Raw genomic sequence first — 20,871 nt, forward strand, 5'->3', positions numbered from 1 at the left:
ATGGCGTACAAATTCAAGCATTCGTCACCGATGAGCAGCAGTCGGCATGGATTGCGTGGAGAAGTTGCATGCTGCAAAGGCCCATACGCAGCAACGTTCGCTGTGACACTGTTTCTAGTCCCTTGGTTCATCCGGGCGGTGAGTTACTCAACAGTTGCACGTCTGTTCACCCGTACACATCTCCGCAGCCGTCGTTCACTCCTGCCGTCTATAGCCCGTGGTGCAGAACATCTGCCTCGGCCCCAGTTTTGGTTCAAAATGGCTCAAATGGCTCTGAGCACTATGGGACTTAACATCTGAGGTCATCAGCTCCCTAGACTTAGAACTACTTAAACCTAACTAACCTAAGGACATCACACACATCCATGTCCGAGGCAGGATTCTAACCTGTGACCGTAGCAGCCGCGTGGTTCCAGACCGAAGCGCCTAGAACCGCTCGTCCACAGCGGCCGGCGCCAGTTTCGGATAGGGCCATTTTGAGACGCTCAGCGTACTTCACACACGGTAGCACGTGAACAGTTTAGAAACCTAATCGTTTCGGAAATGCTTCCACCCTTGGCCCGAAAGCCAACGATTGTACCCTTTTGCAAATCAGATAAATTTCTCCGTTTCTGCATTTTGGCGACTCCACTATTTTCCGTATCCCTCCGACACGCTTTGTATAGCCTATGGTCTAGCACTAGTTATAACTTTGCTTCCGCCGTTTGCCGATATATGGCGACAACTGTAAGTAGCGGTCGAAAGAAACGGATCGCAGACGTCAGGCAGTTAGCTAGGACCTCGGTCAACATAACCTCATTCAAACATTAGTCGATTTGTGTCTGCATCATAAAGCTGTTCTTGATTGAAAATGTCAGTTTACGAGCCTAATTCTCGTCATTTGCAGGAGGTGTTACTGTTTTTTTTTTTTCAGTATGAAGAAAAGAGCCTGAGTCTCATCGAATGCTCTCAAGTACGTATGGTAAGGACGCTACTGGTGAAAGGACGTGTCGTGAGTGGTTTCAACGCTTCAAGAACAGTGATTTTAACATCATATACCGGCGTAGTGGTGGAAGAGAGAATATTTTCGAAGATTCAGAATTGGAGACGAAGCTGAGTGAAGGCTCGCGTCAAACTCAGGAAGAATTGGCACGATTTGTGGGAGTGACACAGCAAGCCATTTCAAAACGTCTCAAGGCTATGGGCATGACTCAGAAAGAAGGAACTTGGGTCCCGTGTGAGCTGAAACCAATAGACGTTGAACGGCGTTTATGTGTTTGTGAACAGTTGCTTCAGAGGTAAAAACGGAAGGGATTTCTGTATCGCATTGTGACCGGGGACGAAAAATGGGTTCATTAAGATAACCACAAACGCTAAAAATCATGGGGATGTCCCGGCTATGCTTCCACGTCGACGGCCAAACCGAATATTCACGGCTCCAAGATCATGCTCTGCATTTGGTCGGACCAGTTCGGCGTCGCATACTATGAGGTGTTAAAACCAAGTGAAACAATCACAGGTGCTCGTTATCGAAAGCAGTTAATGCGTTTTAGCAGAGCATTAAAAGACAAATGGCCGCAATACAGTGAGAGGCACGATAAAGTGATTTTGCAGCACGACAACGTTCGACCCCACGTTGCAAAAGAGGTCAACACGTACTTGGAAATGTCAAAATGGGGAGTCCTATTCCACACGCCGTATTCTCCAGACATTGCTCCCTCTGACTATCATGTGTTTAGATCAATGACGCATGGCCTGGCTGACCAACACTTCCGATCTCATGAAGAAGTTACAAATTGCATCGATTCGTGGATCACTTCAAAAGATGAACAATTTTTTCGACGCGGGATTCGTACACTGCCCGAAAGATGGGAGAAAGCAGTGGCCAGCGATGGAAAACACTTTGAATGATACAAGTGTAACCAATTTGTTTCATTAAAGCCTCAAATGTTGGGGAAAACGGCGGAAACAAAGTTGTACACCTTCTACTAATATGAGGTAGCAATCGACTGTCATAGCAGATCTTTTTGAAGAAAGATTAAGCTTTAGAGCGCACGTCTGTTGGTTTCCTGTCAGTACAAAATTGTTAAGGCTTTCATGTCCACCTGTTGACAAATTCCTTAATTAGCTTCTGTCTCGGGTTCTTCGGCCGACGTTCGTATGATGATTTTACTGAAGTTTCGCCAGTGCGAGTGAGTGGCATTGTCAAAGCTTCACCCGCCATTCACCGCTGGCAATGGAGGGTGAAGCTCTGACAATGCCAGCCACTCGTGCTGGCGCACGTCTGTTGGTTTTCTGTCAGTACAAAATTGTTAAGGTTTTCATGTCCACTTGTTGACAAATTCCCTATTAGCTTCTGTCTCGGGTTCTTCGGCCGACGTTCGTCTGATGATTTTACTGAAGTTTCGCCAGTGCGAGTGAGTGGCACTGTCAAAGCTTCACCCTCCATTCACCACTGGCAATGGAGGGGGAAGCTCTGACAATGCCAGCCACTCGTGCTGGCGAAACGTCAGTAAGATCATCAGACGCACGTCGGCCGAAGAACCCGAGACAAAAGCCAATAGGCAGTTTTTCTGTCAGTGTTATGGAAACTTCTTTGATTAGTCTTCTTGATAGTTTTCACATAAAAAGGTGTGAAACAACTGTCATATGTCATTAATTTTTTACTGGTCAGGTAATTTTGCACAAATTTTGTCTCGTGTGTTCATTACCTGTAAGTGGGGCTCCTACTCGATGACAGTCTGCAGCAAACATGCAACATGTTCACTGTTATTATCCTTGACAGGGCGATGTTTCGACATTTCTGAAATTCTTTGGAGACGTTCTCATGAAATAATGAAAATTGTCATCCCGCTGCCGGAGCGAAGCAATACTCTGAAAATAAAGAAAACAGTTAAATGCAACAGTGACCACAATCCAGTTACATTAGGGTAAAAATGCACAGCATACCACCACATATGGCAAAGACTATTGAACATAATAACTAAGAACGATGTCGTAGACAATAACAATTTAGCACTAGAAACCTCTTGCAATAAAAGTTATGTAATGATGGGTGTGACCCGAATGCAAAGATACGACATACAGAAAAATTGAAGCTTCGTATGTGGGTTTATGAACTAGTTTTAGTTTTTTCCGACATAGTGTTCATTCATTTGATGCATTTGATAGAAAAACATTTATTCTAACTTCGTAGAAATGTTCCGCCTGCTCGCTCAACAACTATTTCATTGGCTCTTAAATCCAGGGGCAAATCCGCCCCTTAAAAGAATTTGTGGTAAAAGCATTATGTTGTTACATTCCTCAAGTTCCAAATTTCTCAACTAACTTTCAGAGATTAAATTAGCATAAAACTGAATCTCCAAAATGCAAGTAATTCTAAGGAATTGTAAACTATGTTTAACATAGGATATTTTTCAGCTGCTTGCGTGAGGCTCCCCACACGAATGAGCTTGCAACTTGAGAGCCAGCCCATGTAGATGGGCTAGCTGCCTGACCACCTGCAAAGAATATTCGATGCACAGAAAGTCGACCATTCACGGGATAACCGTTCCTGCTGCCAAAAAATTAGACACGGTTCGTTAGTCCACTGGTACAAGGGGAAATCGCTGCAAGCTAAGGCAGGATTCGATATTTCTAGATTTCCGAAAACCATTTGAAATGGTGTTCCGTTGCAGACTGTTAACGAAGGTACGAGTATGTGGAATATGTTCACAGACATGCGAGTGGCTCCAAGACGTCGTAAGTAATAGAACATAGTACGTTGTCCTCGATAGCGAGTGTTCATTAGAGACAAAGGTATCGTCAGGAGTGTCCCAGGAAAGTGTGGTAGGACCGTTATTACGTTCTGTATACGTAAATGATCTGATGGACATGGTGGGCAGTAATCTGAAGTTGTTTGCTGATGATGCTGTGGAGAACGGAAAGGTGGCGAAGTTTAGTGACTATAGGAGGATACAAAATGACATAGGTAAAATTTCTAGTTGAAGGGATTAATGGCAGCTAACTCTAAATGTAGAAAAAATGCAAATTAATGCGGATGAGTAGGAAAAACAAATGCGTGAAGTTCGGATACAGCGTTAGTAGTGTTCTTGACACAGTCACGTCGTTTAAATGTCTTTCGTAACGTTGCAAAGCGATATGAAATGGAATGAGCATGTGAGGATTGTGGTAGGGAAGGTCCTGTCCCATTTTCTTCTCAACCACTGTTTCCCTTTCATGCCCTTCGATTCTTGTAACTGTCGTCTCGTTTCTGTACAAGCTGTAAATAACTTTTCGCTCCCTGTAATTTACTCCTGTTACCTTCAGAAATTTAAAGGGTGTATCCCAGCCAAGATTGTCAAAAGCTTTCTCCAAATCTACAAATTCTACAAACGTAGGTTTACCTTTCTTTAACCCACGATCTAAGATAAGCTGTAGTTTCATTATTGCCTCGTGCGTTCCAACATTTCATCGGGACCCAATCTGATCTATCCCGAGGTGGGCTTCTACCAGTTTTTCCAATCATCTGTAAATCATACGCATCAGCACTTATTAAAGTCATAGTTCGGTAATACTCATACCTATCAGCGTCTGATTTCTTTGGAACTCTTCCCTTTCTATTGCCTCCAACTTAATTTCCCTTGCACAGCCCCTCTATGTATTACTTCCTCATTACAGCTTTCCCTTCTTTGCTTAGAACTGGTTTTCCATCTGAGCACTTGATATTCACACGACAGCCTCTCCATTCTCCAAAGACTCTCTAATTTTCCCATTGTTATACACGGTTTCATAGGCTTACATTCATCCTCTAGCCACTCGTGCTTAGCAATTTTGCACTTCCTAATAATCTCATTTCTCAGACGTTTGTATTTCCTTTCGCCTGATTCATTTGCTGTTTTTTTTATATTTTCTCCCTTCATCAATTAAATTCAATATCTCCTGTGTTATTCGAGGATTTTTACTAGACCTTGTCTTTTTACCTATTTGAGCCCCTGATTCCTTCATTATGTCATCTCACAAAACTCTCCATTGGCCTTGTACTGTATTCTTTTCTGTATTTTCAGTCAATCGTTGCCTAAAGCTCGCTTTGAAATTCTCAACGACCTCTGGTTCTTTCAACTTAAACAGGTCAACCTTCTCAATTTCCTATCTTTTTGCAAATTCTTCCATTTTAATCTACAGTTAATAAACAATAAATTATGGTAAGAGTTCACATCTGCTCCTGAAAATATCCCTGAGTTTAAAATCTGGCTGCGAAATTTTTGTCTTATCGATATACAGGGGGAAACATCTAAAATTTGCATCGGTAATGGAAATTGCTATTGATGTGCCTTTTTTAAAGAATGGATCGGTTGTTATGGGCTCGTATTGTTAGCCAATCAACACTTAAAAAGTGTACTTTTTGTGCAAACATACACTTTTTTAAATTGAGCAATGCCTACTGACATTAATAAACTAAAAGTAGTGTAAATTAGAATATCAGTGGCGTTTGTTGCAGGATTCTAGTGCGAGTCGTTAACGACGTATCATATATTGTAAAGTTTCCACATCGACACTTGTTTGTGCCATTTAACCTGCGTAGTTGCTACAGGGTGTTTCAAAAATGACCGGTATATTTGAAACGGCAAAAAAAACTAAACGAGCAGCGATAGAAATACACCGTTTGTTGCAATATGCTTGGGACAACAGTACATTTTCAGGCAGACAAACTTTCGAAATTACAGTAGTTACAATTTTCAGCAACAGTTGGCGCTGCGGTCTGGGAAACTCTATAGTACGATATTTTCCACATGTCCACCATGCGTAGCAATAATATGGCGTAGTCTCTGAATGAAGTTACCCGAAACCTTTGACAACGTGTCTGGCGGAATGGCTTCACATGCAGATGAGATGTACTGCTTCAGCTGTTCAATTGTTTCTGGATTCTGGCGGTACACCTGGTCTTTCAAGTGTCCCCACAGAAAGAAGTCACAGGGGTTCTTGTCTGGCGAATAGGGAGGCCAATCCACGCCGCCTCCTGTATGTTTCGGATAGCCCAAAGCAATCACACGATCATCGAAATATTCATTCAGGAAATTAAAGACGTCGGCCGTGCGATGTGGCCGGGCACCATTTTGCATAAACCACGAGGTGTTCGCAGTGTCGTCTAAGGCAGTTTGTACCGCCACAAATTCACGAAGAATGTCCAGATAGCGTGATGCAGTAATCGTTTCGGAGCTGAAAAATGGGTCAATGATTCCTTTGGAAGAAATGGCGGCCCAGACCAGTACTTTTTGAGGATGCAGGGACGATGGAACTGCAACATGGGGCTTTTCGGTTCCCCATATGCGCCAGTTCTGTTTATTGACGAAGCCGTCCAAGTAAAAATAAGCTTCGTCAGTAAACCAAATGCTGCCCACATGCATATCGCCGTCATCAATCCTGTGCACTATATCGTTAGCGAATGTCTCTCGTGTAGCAATGGTAGCGGCGCTGAGGGGTTACCGCGTTTGAATTTTGTGTGGATAGAGGTGTAAACTCTGGCGCATGAGACAATACGTGGACGTTGGCGTCATTTGGACCGCAGCTGCAACACGGCGAACGGAAACCCGAGGCCGCTGTTGGATCACCTGCTGCACTAGCTGCGCGTTGCCCTCTGTGGTTGCCGTACGCGGTCGCCCTACCTTTCCAGCACGTTCATCCGTCACGTTCCCAGTCCGTTGAAATTTTTTAAACAGATCCTTTATTGTATCGCTTTTCGGTCTTTTGGTTACATTAAACCTCCGTTGAAAACTTCGTCTTGTTGCAACAACACTGTGTTCTAGGCGGTGGAATTCCAACACCAGAAAAATCGTCTGTTCTAAGGAATAAACCATGTTGTCTACAGCACACTTGCACGCTGTGAACAGCACACGCTTACAGCAGAAAGACGACGTACAGAATGGCGCACCCACAGACTGCGTAGTCTTTTATATCTTTCACATCACTTGCAGCGCCATCTGTTGTTGAAAATTGTAACTACTGTAATTTCGAAAGTTTGTCCGGCTGAAAATGTACTGTTGTCCCAAGCATATTGCAACAAACGGTGTATTTCTATCGCTGCTCGTTTAGTTTTTATTGCCGTTTCAAATATACCGGTCAGTTTTGAAACACCCTGTATGTACGATGTTGTTACGTTTGCTTACAGTGTGCTTGTGTGATCTTTGAGTGCGTTGCTAATTGTTAGTCAGTTGGTGTGACAGTCCAAGTAGTTGGTGGTGAGTGGACGATGGGATTTACCAATGAAGGAAAAGACGACATGCTCACGGCGTATGGAGTGTGTAGGAAGAATACAGTTCGTTTATGTACGGTGTATACGCCAAGATATCCCAATAGACGTCAAGCATCTCGGCAGTTGCCTGCCAACCTCGTCAACCAGTTACGTGAAAGTGGTAGTGTAGCACCTAGGCCGGCCGGGGTGGCCGAGCGGTTCTAGGCGCTACAGTCTGGAACCGCGCGACTGTTGCGGTTGGTGGTGAGTGGACGATGGGATTTACCAATGAAGGAAAAGACGACATGCTCACGGTGTATGGAGTGTGTAGGAAGAATACAGTTCGTTTATGTACGGTGTATACGCCAAGATATCCCAATAGACGTCAAGCATCTCGGCAGTTGCCTGCCAACCTCGTCAACCAGTTACGTGAAAGTGGTAGTGTAGCACCTAGGCCGGCCGGGGTGGCCGAGCGGTTCTAGGCGCTACAGTCTGGAACCGCGCGACTGTTGCGGTTGGTGGTGAGTGGACGATGGGATTTACCAATGAAGGAAAAGACGACATGCTCACGGTGTATGGAGTGTGTAGGAAGAATACAGTTCGTTTATGTACGGTGTATACGCCAAGATATCCCAATAGACGTCAAGCATCTCGGCAGTTGCCTGCCAACCTCGTCAACCAGTTACGTGAAAGTGGTAGTGTAGCACCTAGGCCGGCCGGGGTGGCCGAGCGGTTCTAGGCGCTACAGTCTGGAACCGCGCGACTGTTGCGGTTGGTGGTGAGTGGACGATGGGATTTACCAATGAAGGAAAAGACGACATGCTCACGGTGTATGGAGTGTGTAGGAAGAATACAGTTCGTTTATGTACGGTGTATACGGCAAGATATCACAATAGACGTCAAGCATCTCGGCAGTTGCCTGCCAACCTCGTCAACCAGTTACGTGAAAGTGGTAGTGTAGCACCTAGGCCGGCCGGGGTGGCCGAGCGGTTCTAGGCGCTACAGTCTGGAACCGCGCGACTGCTACGGTCACAGGTTCGAATCTTGCCCCGGGCATGGATGTGTGTGATGTCCTTAGAACTACTTAAACCTAACTAACCTAAGGACATCACACACATCCATGCCCGAGGCAGGATTCGAACCTGCTACCGTAGCGGTCGCGCGGTTCCAGACTGAAGCCCCTAGAACCTCTCGGTCACAGCGGCCGGCGACTCGCACTAGAATCTTGCAGCAAACACCACTGACATTCTAATTAACCCTACTTTTAGTTTGTTAATAACAGTAGGCATTGTTCCATTTAAAAGTGTATGTTCGCACAAAAATACATTTTCTAAGTAGTATTACAATCTGTTGATTCGCTAACAATACGAGCCCTGACTACCAATCCATTCTGTGAACACCGCACATCAATAGCACTTTCCATTTCCGCAATATTTGCGGTACAAGTTTAAGCTGACTGGCCCTATATAATCAGTCTGGAATCACCCATTGTGTTCATGTCTTCTCCACATATACATCCTCCTTTCGTGATTCTTAAACAAAGTGTTAGCAAAAATTATATTATGCTCTGTGTAAAATTCTACCATGCGGCTGTTCCTTTCATTCTTTGGCCCTAGTACATATTCTCCTAATATTTTTCCTTCTCTTCCTCTACCTAGTACCGAATTCCATTTACACATCAAACTTAAGTATTCCTCTCCATTAACTATCTGAATAATTTCTTTTTTCTCATCATGGATTCTTTCAATCTCTTCATAGTCTGAGGAGCTGGTTGGCATATAAACTTGTACTAATGTTTGTTATTATTATTAGATTATAGTTTAAGAGCGCAAATCAGCTATGGTCATAAGCGTCCAGTCTGTGGCTTTGTGAAGGGTAAAAACAGGAATGTAAATTGGCAACAATGGGAGCGAAACTCAAGAAGGAGGGAGGCCAAAAACGGAAGGAAATCTTAGAAAAGTGCTTTTGAAGGGGGGTTGTTTTCTCCAAAAAGAGCTTCAAATGACCGATGTCATCTCTCTAACATTTATAAACTCAAGGACGCGATCGGCTGAGCGCGCGTCATCTGCTAAAAGGGAATATATATCAGTCGACAGCTGTAAACGGGCGAGTAGCGGATTAAAATAGGGGCACTGACGTAAAAGGTGTCTCACCGTCCATAACTGAGAGCAGTGCGGACAAAGCGGATGAGGATCGCCACTTAAAAGACGTCGATGGCTAAAAAGGCAGTGCCCAATCCGGAGTCTGGTTAAAATTGCCTCCTCTCGACGACGAGGCCGGGAGGAAGAGGTCCAAGCACAGGGAAGAGGCTTTATGTGCCGTAGTTTATTATCCTGAAGTGCAGACCAATGTGTGTGCCATAAAAGACACGACGGCATAAAACGCTCTGTAGATCGGCAAAGGGAACCTTGCGAACAGCGGGCCGAGGAAGAGAGACAGCAGCCTTTGCCGCTATATCGGCTGCCTCGTTTCGGCGTATACCAATATGCTCTGGGATCCAGAGGAATGCCACAGAGATGCACCCAAAGTGGAGCATATGGAGGCAGTCCTGAATCCGGTGGACCAGAGGGTGGACGGGATAAAGAGCTAGGAGGTTGAGAAGAGAGCTGAGCGAATCCGAGCAGATAACATACTGTAGCCGCTGGTGGCGACGGATGTATTGGACAGCATGGAGAACAGCGTAAAGCTCCGTAGTAAAAACTGAACACTGATTGGGAAGCCGAAATCTAATAGGGGTGGTGCCAATAATATAGGCACTCCCGATACCAGAGGTGGTCTTGGAGCCGTCAGTGTAAATAAATGTGACATCCTCAATTTGTGCGTATAGAGCAGCAAATGCCTGACGACATACTATAGGGAGGGTACTATCCTTGGGAAGCTGACAAAGGTCACGGAGAAGGCAGGTCCGGGACCGAAGCCACGGTGGTGTCGTACCCCCACTTGTCAAGAAAGTTTTAGGAAATTGGAAGGAAAGTGAATGCAGCAGTTGACGGAAGCAAACTCCCAGTGGTAGTCGAAAGGAAGGGCTGACTGCATACGCTAAATCCAAGGAGGCATCGAAAAAAAGGGCACGGGTCAGATGAGCAGGCGTGGAAGACAGATGACTAGCGCAACGACTCAGAAGGACAGCTCGCCGATTGGACAGCGGAGGTTCAGCAGTCTCAGCATAAAGGCTATCCACGGGGCTAGTGTAAAAAGCTTCAGACGATAAAAGCAACCCATGGTGGTGGACAGAATCTAGACGCCAAAGAATAGACGTCAATGCAGAGGAGTAAACTATGCTTCCATAGTTCAATTTCGTGCGAACTAATGCGCGATATAGGCGGAGGAGGACCACTCGGTCCGCTCCCCAGGAGGTACCACTCAGAACACGGAGGGCGTTGAGAGATCGCAGACAGCGAGCCAAAAGATATGAAACGTGGGACGACCAGCACAGTTTCCTGTCAAATTTAAGTCCCAAGAACTTGGCGACGTGCGAGAACGGAAGGTCAACAGGGCGTAGATGTAGGGAAGGCGGGCCGCGTGGAGTGACCGCGGGGTTTGAGGTGCCATGCACGGATTGTGTGGTCCCTCCCGCCGCAGGTTCGAGTCCTCCCTCGGGCATGGGTGTGTGTATTGTTCTTAGCACACGTTAGTTTAAGTAGTGTGTAAGTCTTGGGACCGATGACCTCAGGAGTTTAGTCCCTCAGGAATTCACACACATTTGAACATTTTAAGGAAGGTGGATAAAACTCCGTACGACGCCAAAAATTTACACAGTCAGTCTTACTGGGAGGAAATCGGAAGCCGGTTTCGATGCTCCATGAGTGGAAGCGAGCGAGACATCCTTGAAGACGTCGTTCAAGAAGGCTGGTTCGTTGAGAGCTGTAGTAGATTGGAAAATCGTCGACAAAGAGGGAGCCCGAGACATCAGAAAGGAGACAATTCATAATTGGATTTATGGAGATGGCAAACAGTAAAACACTTAGTACAGAGCCCTGGGGCACCCCTTTTCCTTTGGAGAAAGTACGGGATAGAGTAGTGTTCACTCGCACCTTAAATGTGCGCTCTGTCATAAATTCACAGATGAAAAGGGGTGGCTGACATCGAAAGCCCCAAGAGAACAGTGTGTGGAAGATGCCTGTCCCCCAACAGGTATCGCATGCCCTCTACAGATCAGAAAATATAGTTACCGTTTTTCGTTTCCCGTGAAAATTGTTCATGATGTAAGTGGAGAGAGCGACAAGATGGTCAGCTGTGGAACGACGCTTTCGGAAATCCCATTGGGCAGTTGTTAAAAGGTTTCGGGACTCCAGCCACCAGCCTAAATGGCAATTTACCATACACTCCAAAACCGTACAAACACTATTCGTGAGAGAGATTGGGCGATAGCTGGAGGGGAGATGTTTGTCCTTTCCAGGTTTTGGAACAGGAATGACGATAGCTTCCCGCCATCTTCTGGGAAAGGTACTGTCGACCCGAAGTCGATTATAAAGGCGAAGAAGGTAGTACAGACTAGGGTATGATAGATGCAGCAACATTTGGACGTGGATACCATTCGGTCCCGAAGCAGAAGAGCGGGAGGAGGAGAGTGCATGTCTGCGTTCCCGCATAGAAAAAACGGTATTACAACTTTCGCGATTTTGAGAGGAAAAAACAAGAGGTCACTCTTCCGCTATCCGTTTCTTCGGGAGAGAGGCTGGTGGGTAATTAGAAGAGCTCGAACTCTCAGCTAAGTATCGACTCAATGAGTTAGAGATTGCGACTGGGTTCACTAAGGTACCCTGCGCGACAGTTATCCCAGAGGCCGGGGAAAAACTGGACGTGCTGGATATCCATTGACTTCGACTCCAAACAACTGATGAGGGAGTGAAGCTATTAAAGGAGCCAGTAAAGGAATCCCAGCTTGCCTTCTTACTATCATGTATGATGCGACGGCATCGCGCACGTAAATGCTTATAACGGATACAGTTGGCCAACGTAGGTTGATGGCAGAAAACGCGAAGAGCACATATCCGCTCACATATTGCGTTATGGCATGCCTCGTTCCACCAAGGAATTGGCTGGTGCCGGGACAAAGGGGAAATACGAGTTACTGAACGTTCTGCAGCTGTCAGAATAACTTCCGTAACATGAGTGACCTGATCGTCGATGCTAGGAAACTGACGGTCATCAAATGTTGCTAGAGAGGAGAAAAGTGTCCAATTGGCTTGGAAAAACTTCCAGCGTCTTGGGCACATAGATGGCAGTTGTGGCTGTTATCGAAGGACACAAGGAAAATGGTCACTTGAGTGTGTATCAACAAGAGCGAACCGAAAGGTTCAAATGAGAGTAGATTGACGTGGAGGCAGACAATAATGTAGGTTCCCCAGTGTTGAGACAAACAAAATCCTCTTGGTGGAAAAGGTCAATCAATAGGGAGCCTCTCGGGCAAGAACGCGGAGATCCCCAAAGCAGGTGGTGGGCGTGGACGTCCCCAACCAGCAAATAGGGGGGGGGGGGCGAACTGACCAAGGAGATGAAGGAGATCGGCTCTTGCCATTGCTGTGGACGATGGAATGTGTATGGTACCGGACTGATTGGAAATAAGGGAAGACAAAGCAATCATGGGGACATAGCTTTGCTTCCTGAAGACAGAAGATGACCAGGGAGCAGGATCGTAAGAGGATCGACGGTTCATCCCGATTTGAGCGAATTCCATGGATATTCCACTGGATAATTGACATAGGGTGGAAGAAAAAAGGAAAAGTCTCACCACACTTGCCATCAACTCAGCAACCGCTGAGTGCCAGTGGTCAGTGGCATGGAATGGCACTCAGCCAGAGGCAGAAGATTCTGATCCATAGGTTGTTTGGGGGCAGCTCCTGCCGCCAATGATCGGCTGGTTGATCGGCTGCCAGTGGTGTGTCTCGACAACATGGAAGACGGCCGAGGGCGGGTACTGCTAGGTGGCACTGTAGAAGGAGAGGAACTGGTTTTCTTATGAGCCTTCTTGGAAGCAGAACGTTGAGATGAAGGAGGAGTGGATGGCTGTGAGGTCTGGGTAGGTAAAATATCTTCACGAGTAGGCTCTTTTTGGGAAGTCCGTTCACCCGATTTTGGGGCCCGTGATTTAACAGGAGCCGATGAAGGTTGAGCTTTAGAGTGAGTGGGTGATACTGGAGAGGTTGAACAGGCGATCTTTGGGCTGGCCAATCTGACAACCGTGGCCCTAAAGGTGAGATCGCAAGTATGCGGGGCTACCTCCTTAGTAGGTCAAGGGTAGGCGAGGACACTGCTGTATTTACCCGCTGGGAGCACAGTGGGCTTTCTACTGGCGAATAACTTATGAGCAGCAAAGGTAGACACATTTTCCTTCACTCGGATTTCCTGAATAATGTGTTCATCTTTAAAAATAGGGCCATCTCTAGAGGAAGCAGTGTGGTCCCCCATACAGTTGATGCAACGAGGGGATGGGGGTGGACAATCACCCTCATGGGCATCCCTGCCACAGGTAATACATTTGGCCGTATTGGAACACGACTGGCTGGTTTGATTAAACCTCTGACACTTATAGCAATGCCATAAGATAAGAATGCTACTAACATTGGGACTCATATACATTACGCAAAAGAAATTTGTTCTACTGCATTCAAGAAATAATTCGCTCTAGGATGACGACGCTGTCTCAACAGAGTAGAAAACTAGCGTTAAGTCAGCGGCCTCGGATTGTTTTCGGTGTGTATAGGTTTGCCGAACCCAGAATTCCGAAGTTAGGAGATACATTTAGATATAGTTGTGTTGTTGTCTATGTAACTATTTGCAGTTCATCCTTATGTGCCAGGCAGAGGGTTCGCAGAACCTCTTTCTTCTCGACCGTTCCACTCTCAAATAGCACTTGGGGAAAATGAAAACCTAAATCTCTCCTGAAGTCTGCGACGGTACCTAAGGGTTACTGCTAAAATAGAGTGTAGCTCTTCCACTCCATAGGAGCAAACCAGTTGCGTCTTCACCTGCGGTTACTCATACTTCATGTACTGGGGATATGCACGGCTCTGTTTAAAAAGAATAGCTTGATGTTGTATTTGGGTCGAGCAGCGCACGTTTGTTCTCATGCCCCGCATCTTATACGTTGCAAATAATTACCTGCAGCTGTGATCCTGCAGTCAAATAATATATGCATTGGCTAGAATTGTGAGTTACTAAAATACTCAGAAATATTAGCTAAATGATATATGAATAATTTAATAACAAGGGTTCTGTTCTAACGTCTGTAATTGATGTAGACGGCAAAGAATTATGATGAATGATGTTTGTTCAGGAAAGGACGTCTCAAATAAGCGTGAAGTGGTCCTCCGATATTCAGTTAAAATACAAACAGAAAGTATCCTTATAAAATGCAGTAAAGTTTCGTTGAGAGCATTACGAGTATGTTAGCAAAATCCCCTAACTACACAGTGATCAAAGACTTACAAAAACTAAGTCCATTTCGTGATCACAATACACGAAAGATTTTCCAGCTCAAAGTAGTTGTTGAGTTCAACATGATGATTCACAAATGAACACACTCAGTACGAAGAATATTAACTCATACTCCGTGTATTTTACGTTCCGTAAATCAAGCAGCTAAGTTAGAGTCCTACTCTGGAACACATTCAGACCTCTCGAAATATAAAGTCCGTTCAGAAGTTTTAAGTATGATAGCGGCCGTTCACCGCCCAGAATCAAGCACTTTCACAATCGAAAACGACTCGTTACTATGGCAGGTCCACTCCTTCCAGAAGTCACGTAAAAGCGTCGAGAGTCGATCCCTTGACACCTGCACTCGTATAGTCCCAGTCCACTTGACTCCGGCAGTGTTCCGCCACTGTCCAACTCTCGCTGGCTGAAGGCCATCCCCACCAAAAATACATCGTTCTCAGGTTCTACATACAGGTTTTAACTCATCTTGACGACTTTCCCGCACCAAACTAATACTACAACAGTATTTAAATAAAAGAAACGTTATAAACATTCGGTTATATTCAGATAATTTACAATTATTAGTAATAGTTGTTTATAAATAAGTAAACCAGTATTCTTGCGCAAGTGCGATCACGTTAAATAATTACAGATTATCGCTAAATATTATTTAAACAATTATTTATGCCCTCTTGACAGAGGCGTCTTTTGGTTCTCTTTACAGTTGTGCTGTCTGCTGACACATGCGATTGACCACTTTTAAATTAGCACAGATTATTAATAGCACTTGCAACCAACATTTAAATAAAGTTACAGGTACAACAGTAGACTATTTATTAAATGAAAACACAAGTACGACAAGATAGCGGTATTCATGTTTCATTCATTTGCTGTGTAAATGTGGAGAATATTATGTTCTGATATACACTTGTATAATGAAAAAGATGTAAAAGACGTTGTAAATGAAGAAATGAAATAGATACAGGCACTATAGCTTTCAGGGATGATAGCTATAGTGCAATGCTATCATCTGACATGAAGTTTGTTGAAATCGAATGAAGCGATTAAAAGCTGTTAATTCAGAGAGCCACTGTAAAAATGTTTATTAGCTGCGAGATATTAAATTCTGCAGTTTTAAAGATATTGAGATATTATTGTGTCATTGGATGCGTCTCATTTTTCTGAGATCGCAAATGTATGCAGATTTGCACTAATATTTGATGTGGGTTACTGTCGAATCTCAAAGTGCTGAAAAAGTGGACATCCTTAACCTTATACTTATATGGATATGGAGTCTGTTCTTTCGGACCTGCAGCTGTCTAGAAATAAATTAGAATTATATTATTACCTTCGGTTGCTAACGGGCGTTGATATATATCAACGGGGACAGGTGAAAATGTGTGCCCCGACCGGGACTCGAACCAGGGATCTCCTACTTACATGGCAGACGCTCTATCCATCTGAGCCCCCGAGGGCACAGAGGATAGTGCGACTGCAGGAACTATCCCGCGCACGTCTCCCGTGAGACCCACATTTCTCACCTTGTATGTCCACACACTACATTCGTAGTGTCCCACCCCACTAGTGTTCAGCCATGCATCAAATTCATCTTACGTCGCAGCAATTCTAGGCTGCCGATTAGCTCATCTAGATACGCACAACATTACGAGTTCCGATTTCTATTATTTTATTACGATGTTAATTTCTCCCTGTCTACGTGGGAGTCAACAAATTATTTTTGCGTTTTGAGAAGAAAAGCACGGTGCCCCTTTCTAGAATCGGGGTGTGCTTCATCGACAAATGTTGCGCACAGCGGTCAGATCCTGTTAATCCAGGGAACGGTAATTTGATTTCCTTATCGAAACCACAAAAAATAGCAACTGCACGAAAATCATCGTGTGGTCTCATCGTAGGTAACGTGCCGAGAAGATTAAAGGGTGTTCTGGCGACTGACTCGTTAGAGAGTAACCTCAGTCCAACAGACCTGTATTAAGCTTATCCAGGTATGCGGGCTCCGCCTGAGGGAACTTATTTCCATAACTGCTGTGGGCACCAGTATGACTGCTCGCAATCAAACAGGTAAAACTCGTAAACTCACAGTAATGTAACTACGTAATGTAACAACGTGTACACCCAGCCTTCAAATGAAATATAACAGGCTAGTTCTCCCGAGTAATCTCCTGCTGTGAAGAAGAGTAGTTCGGCTCACACCGTGTGTTACAGTGACTTTACTGCAGTGAAACTATGACAAGAAAAACACACACAGCCTGCCTCCGTAGCTGAGCGGTCAACCGTCCGAGCTGATTACTAGGTGATGAATTCCAGTGTTGCTAAGAACTTTTCCTTGGTTACAAGACTGTAGCATTGGAACAAGGTACCCTCAGTCCATTAGTAATGAAGGAGATTTAGTGGCACTGGTGTGGGAAGGCTGACATTGATGAGAGGGCAAGCGGTGTGCTGATATCGTGCACCTCGAATAACGACGTACAGTGGCGCCATCGGCAGAGGGTGACGCAGGGATAGGCCTGGTTTGCAGAGTGTTTTTTCTAAACATGTAAGTGTGAGAAGGCCGTTCAGAAGCCTTCTAGGCTTCCTGAAATACGTTAATAAAGCAATAAAATGAATTCTGGAACCAAGACTTATTTTCACCAAAGTCTACATAACTGGTTGCTGTGCCACCACACCATGAAGTGGAAATACTTGTGTTTTAACTTTAATTTAATCTGGCTTTTGTGCTGTGGATTTGACACCCGTGGTTAAACACTGTAAATATCCGGTGGCTGTGTTCACGGGAAACACATTACAACCGCTGACATTCCCGTGCTAGGCTATTAGAATTGCCAGTGTGAGAATTAAGGAAGTGGGAACAAAGCTCGCACGCTCTCTTATTACAAGCTGAATAAATGCTGTTCTGGACAATATTGTGTCATCCTTATTTCCCAGCCCAAGAAGCGCCAGTGGAGCAGCTGTCACTAACGTAACAATACGCCTTCCAAATCTGATCCTCCTGCTGGAGAAATTTAACAGATAACGCTTTTTTTAATAGGCGGCTTCAGGGGTGCGACAGGTCGCACAGACATGTAAGTTATCTCTACAAAACGCTGTGAAAGACAGGCGTTTCATATCTGCTGTAGGATCATTTTCCACCATTAACCTTTCATTATGCTCCCTACATTTCGTCCGATATTAATAAATAGAGTGTCTTAGAATGATGCTGAAAAACATCGAATTATTGTAGAGGGTACCTGAAAGAGCTAACAGAAGATATATCTGGTCCAAAATCTTATTCAACGACGCTACAAAGTATCGAAAATAGTGGCTCATTATCGCATCCATCGAATGACCCAAGCCACCTGGACTTATTTTCCTGAAGACTTTTGGAGAGCGGAATCTGTGAAATGCTGGAGGAATCAGGCAGGGGATTAGCTAACACGACATGTCGGCTCATGAAAACGTTCCTAGAGCACCAGGCATCTGCGACAGAGCGCAAGTCGATGGTAAACCTTATGCACGAGTCATGCTCCCTCCAACACTGAGCACGGGGTCTTAGAACACTTCCTATAATTTTGTTAGTTTCCTTTCAGCATTACCTTGAAGTATAATGCCTATTTATTTGCACTTGTTTCGCTTATTTGGACGAACTCTGTATACAGTTCAGGTTTCTCTTTATTTTATGTTTGTATGTCATTTCTTTTCTTTACATTAAAGAAAACTTTTGGTTTCATAAAACCTGAATTGTTACTTATGGATTTTGACTGACTTTCCGCAACCTTCACTAACGAACACGTCACCAGGTATCGCTCGTTTGGTGCATCAGTGAGCGTTGATCTTCATATTTTCGACACTCTCTAGAGTCGTCCGATACGAACAGGTACACCTAGTTCAACGATAGTCTCAGTTTCAGTAGAAAATAGAACACAAACGGTCATTGAAAGAGGAGATAACGAAAGTGTAGTGTGACACATATGTACACTCATGCTCATAAATTAAGGATAATGCTGATACATGGTAAAACAACGCTCTGGTGGGCGGTTTGCGGGTTTAAATCACCTCGGGGTGTGACCATGAGGTGCATTTCACCCGCGGTCGTCGCACGGTGGCGCTGGCAGCAGTCCACACATACAGAGGTGTGTTGGTGCATGTCAGGGTACGGTGCAGCGAGTAAGTGTGCAGACGTTTTCAGACGTGCTAATGGTGACAGTGTGTGGAAAATGGCTCAAAGAACGCATGTTGATGACGTTATGAGGGATAGAATACTAGGGCGACTGGAGGCTGGTCAAATACAGCAGGTCGTAGCACGGGCCCTCCGTGTGCCACAAAGTGTGATCTCAAGAGTATGACAACGATTCCAGCAGGCAGGAAACGTGTGCAGGCGCTACAGTACGGGACGTCCACAGTGTACAACACCACAAGAAGATCGGTATCTCACCATCAGTGCCCGCAGACGGCTACGGAGTACTGCAGATAGCCTTGCTCGGGACCTTACCGCAGCCACTGGAACAGTTGCCTCCCGACACACAGTCTACAGACGACTGAACAGACATGGTTTATTCCTCCGCAGACCTGCAAGGTGCATTCCACTGACCCCTGGTCACAGGAGAGCCCGTAAAGCCTGATGTCAAGAACACAGTACATGGTCCCAGGTTATGTTCACGGACGAGTACAGGTATAGTCTGAACAGTGATTCTCGCCGGGTTTTCATCTGGCGTGAACCAGGAACCAGATACCATCCCCTTAATGTCCTCGAAAGGGACCTGTATGGAGGTCGTGGTTTGATGGTGTGGGGTGGGATTATGGTTGGTGCATGTACACCCCTGCCTGTCTTTGACAGAGGAACTGTAACAGGTCAGGTGTAGCGGGACGACATTTTGCACCAGTATGTCCGCCTTTTCAGGGGTGCAGTGGGTCTCACCTTCCTCCTGATGGATATAACGCACGGCCCCATCGAGCTGCCATCGTGGAGGAGTGCTTTGAAACAGAAGATATCAGGCGAATGGAGTGGCCTGTCTGTTCTCCAGATCTAAGCCCCATCGAGCACGTCTGGGATGCTCTCGGTCGACGTATCGCTGCACGTCTTCAAACCCCTAGGACACTTCAGGAGCTCCGACAGGCACTGGTGCAAGAATGGGAGGCTATACCCCAGCAGCTGCTCGACCAACTGATCCAGAGTATGCCAACCCGTTGTGAGGCCTGTGTACGTGTGCATGGTGATCATATCCCATATTCCATATCCCATCTCTGCATAACTACTGTAAATCTCGCCAATTTAAACCTACTTACTGCAGTCAAGCTTTGGCCTCCTTGTGTAATACACTATGCAACGGAATTTAAGGATCACTTACGCTACACCCCGTAATTACTTCCCATTGCGACATATAAGTTTGAAATTTGGTTCAAAGGTGCCTACAATCTTCCTCTCTAATGGTGGAAAACAGTGCCGCTCAGCAACGTCAATCTCGAGCTCGGCGTCGCTTCAAACAGCAAGGTGTCGACATATGAGAAAATAAGGCCAGATATCAGAAGCTCATGTGACGTGTAAGGTGGGTTAATGATGTCCCATTGGAACCAAATTTCACCACAATTCTGTGCAACACTGCCGTGGTCGTGTCACACGAAGGGAAAGTCGTCGCACCCTCTCTTACCCACATTTTACCCCTTCATTTGACGCCTCCGTGATGGAGATTGGAACAGAGACTCCCAGCGTTAAATTCACGTGATTTCTTATGTATGGCTGAGGTAAAAGTTTCAGACACACCGCCGCTCAGGGGTAGCATAAAGGGCGTCAGTGAAACTACCCCTTCATTAGGGGCGTTGATTCCCAGACATTTTGTGATCTAAAATGACAGTTCACAGTGCGATGAGCAACAGGACTTCGTTCTTGATAATCTTTGACACTGCTAACACCCCACGAACACGTCAATCCATCTCGAATGTCACTGTGGGCTAGCAACAACTCTGAACACGACAGTACCTCTTTGGCGTACAGTGCGACTGCAATATTTTCTTTGCTTAAAAGCGTGAAACAACATTGGACTGTACAAAACCATTCGACGAAATTTGAACGCGATCTAAAGCAGGAAAGGGTGCTTATACTTTTTCAACCCTCCTGCTTCGCCCCCTCCTGTGGTGCGATCATGGAAGGGTGTGACATCGACACATGTGTGAACAAAACGGCAAAGGGTCGCTCTAAGACCTCTCACCTCGGCAATACTGTCAATGCCTTGTTCCATCGTCTGTTGAGTACTTTAAAAATGTACCTGCAC

General features: G+C 45.4%; 1 protein-coding gene across 3 annotated transcripts in view; it reads right to left on the reverse strand.

Annotated features, from left to right (window-relative positions):
- LOC124555498 (arrestin domain-containing protein 2-like) overlaps positions 1-20,871 on the reverse strand; it is a 237,641-nt gene that overhangs the window by 146,189 nt on the left and 70,581 nt on the right. For 2 of the 3 annotated variants that reach the window (XM_047129425.1, XM_047129423.1), the window contains exon 2: positions 2,691-2,853. The exons of the other annotated variant lie outside the window; for it this stretch is intronic. The gene's annotated coding sequence lies outside the window, so the exon portion shown is untranslated. The remainder of the gene's footprint in view (positions 1-2,690; positions 2,854-20,871) is intronic. 3 annotated transcript variants of the gene reach the window in all.

This window comes from Schistocerca americana, chromosome X, assembly GCF_021461395.2.
Source record: "Schistocerca americana isolate TAMUIC-IGC-003095 chromosome X, iqSchAmer2.1, whole genome shotgun sequence".
NCBI lineage: Eukaryota > Metazoa > Arthropoda > Insecta > Orthoptera > Acrididae > Schistocerca > Schistocerca americana.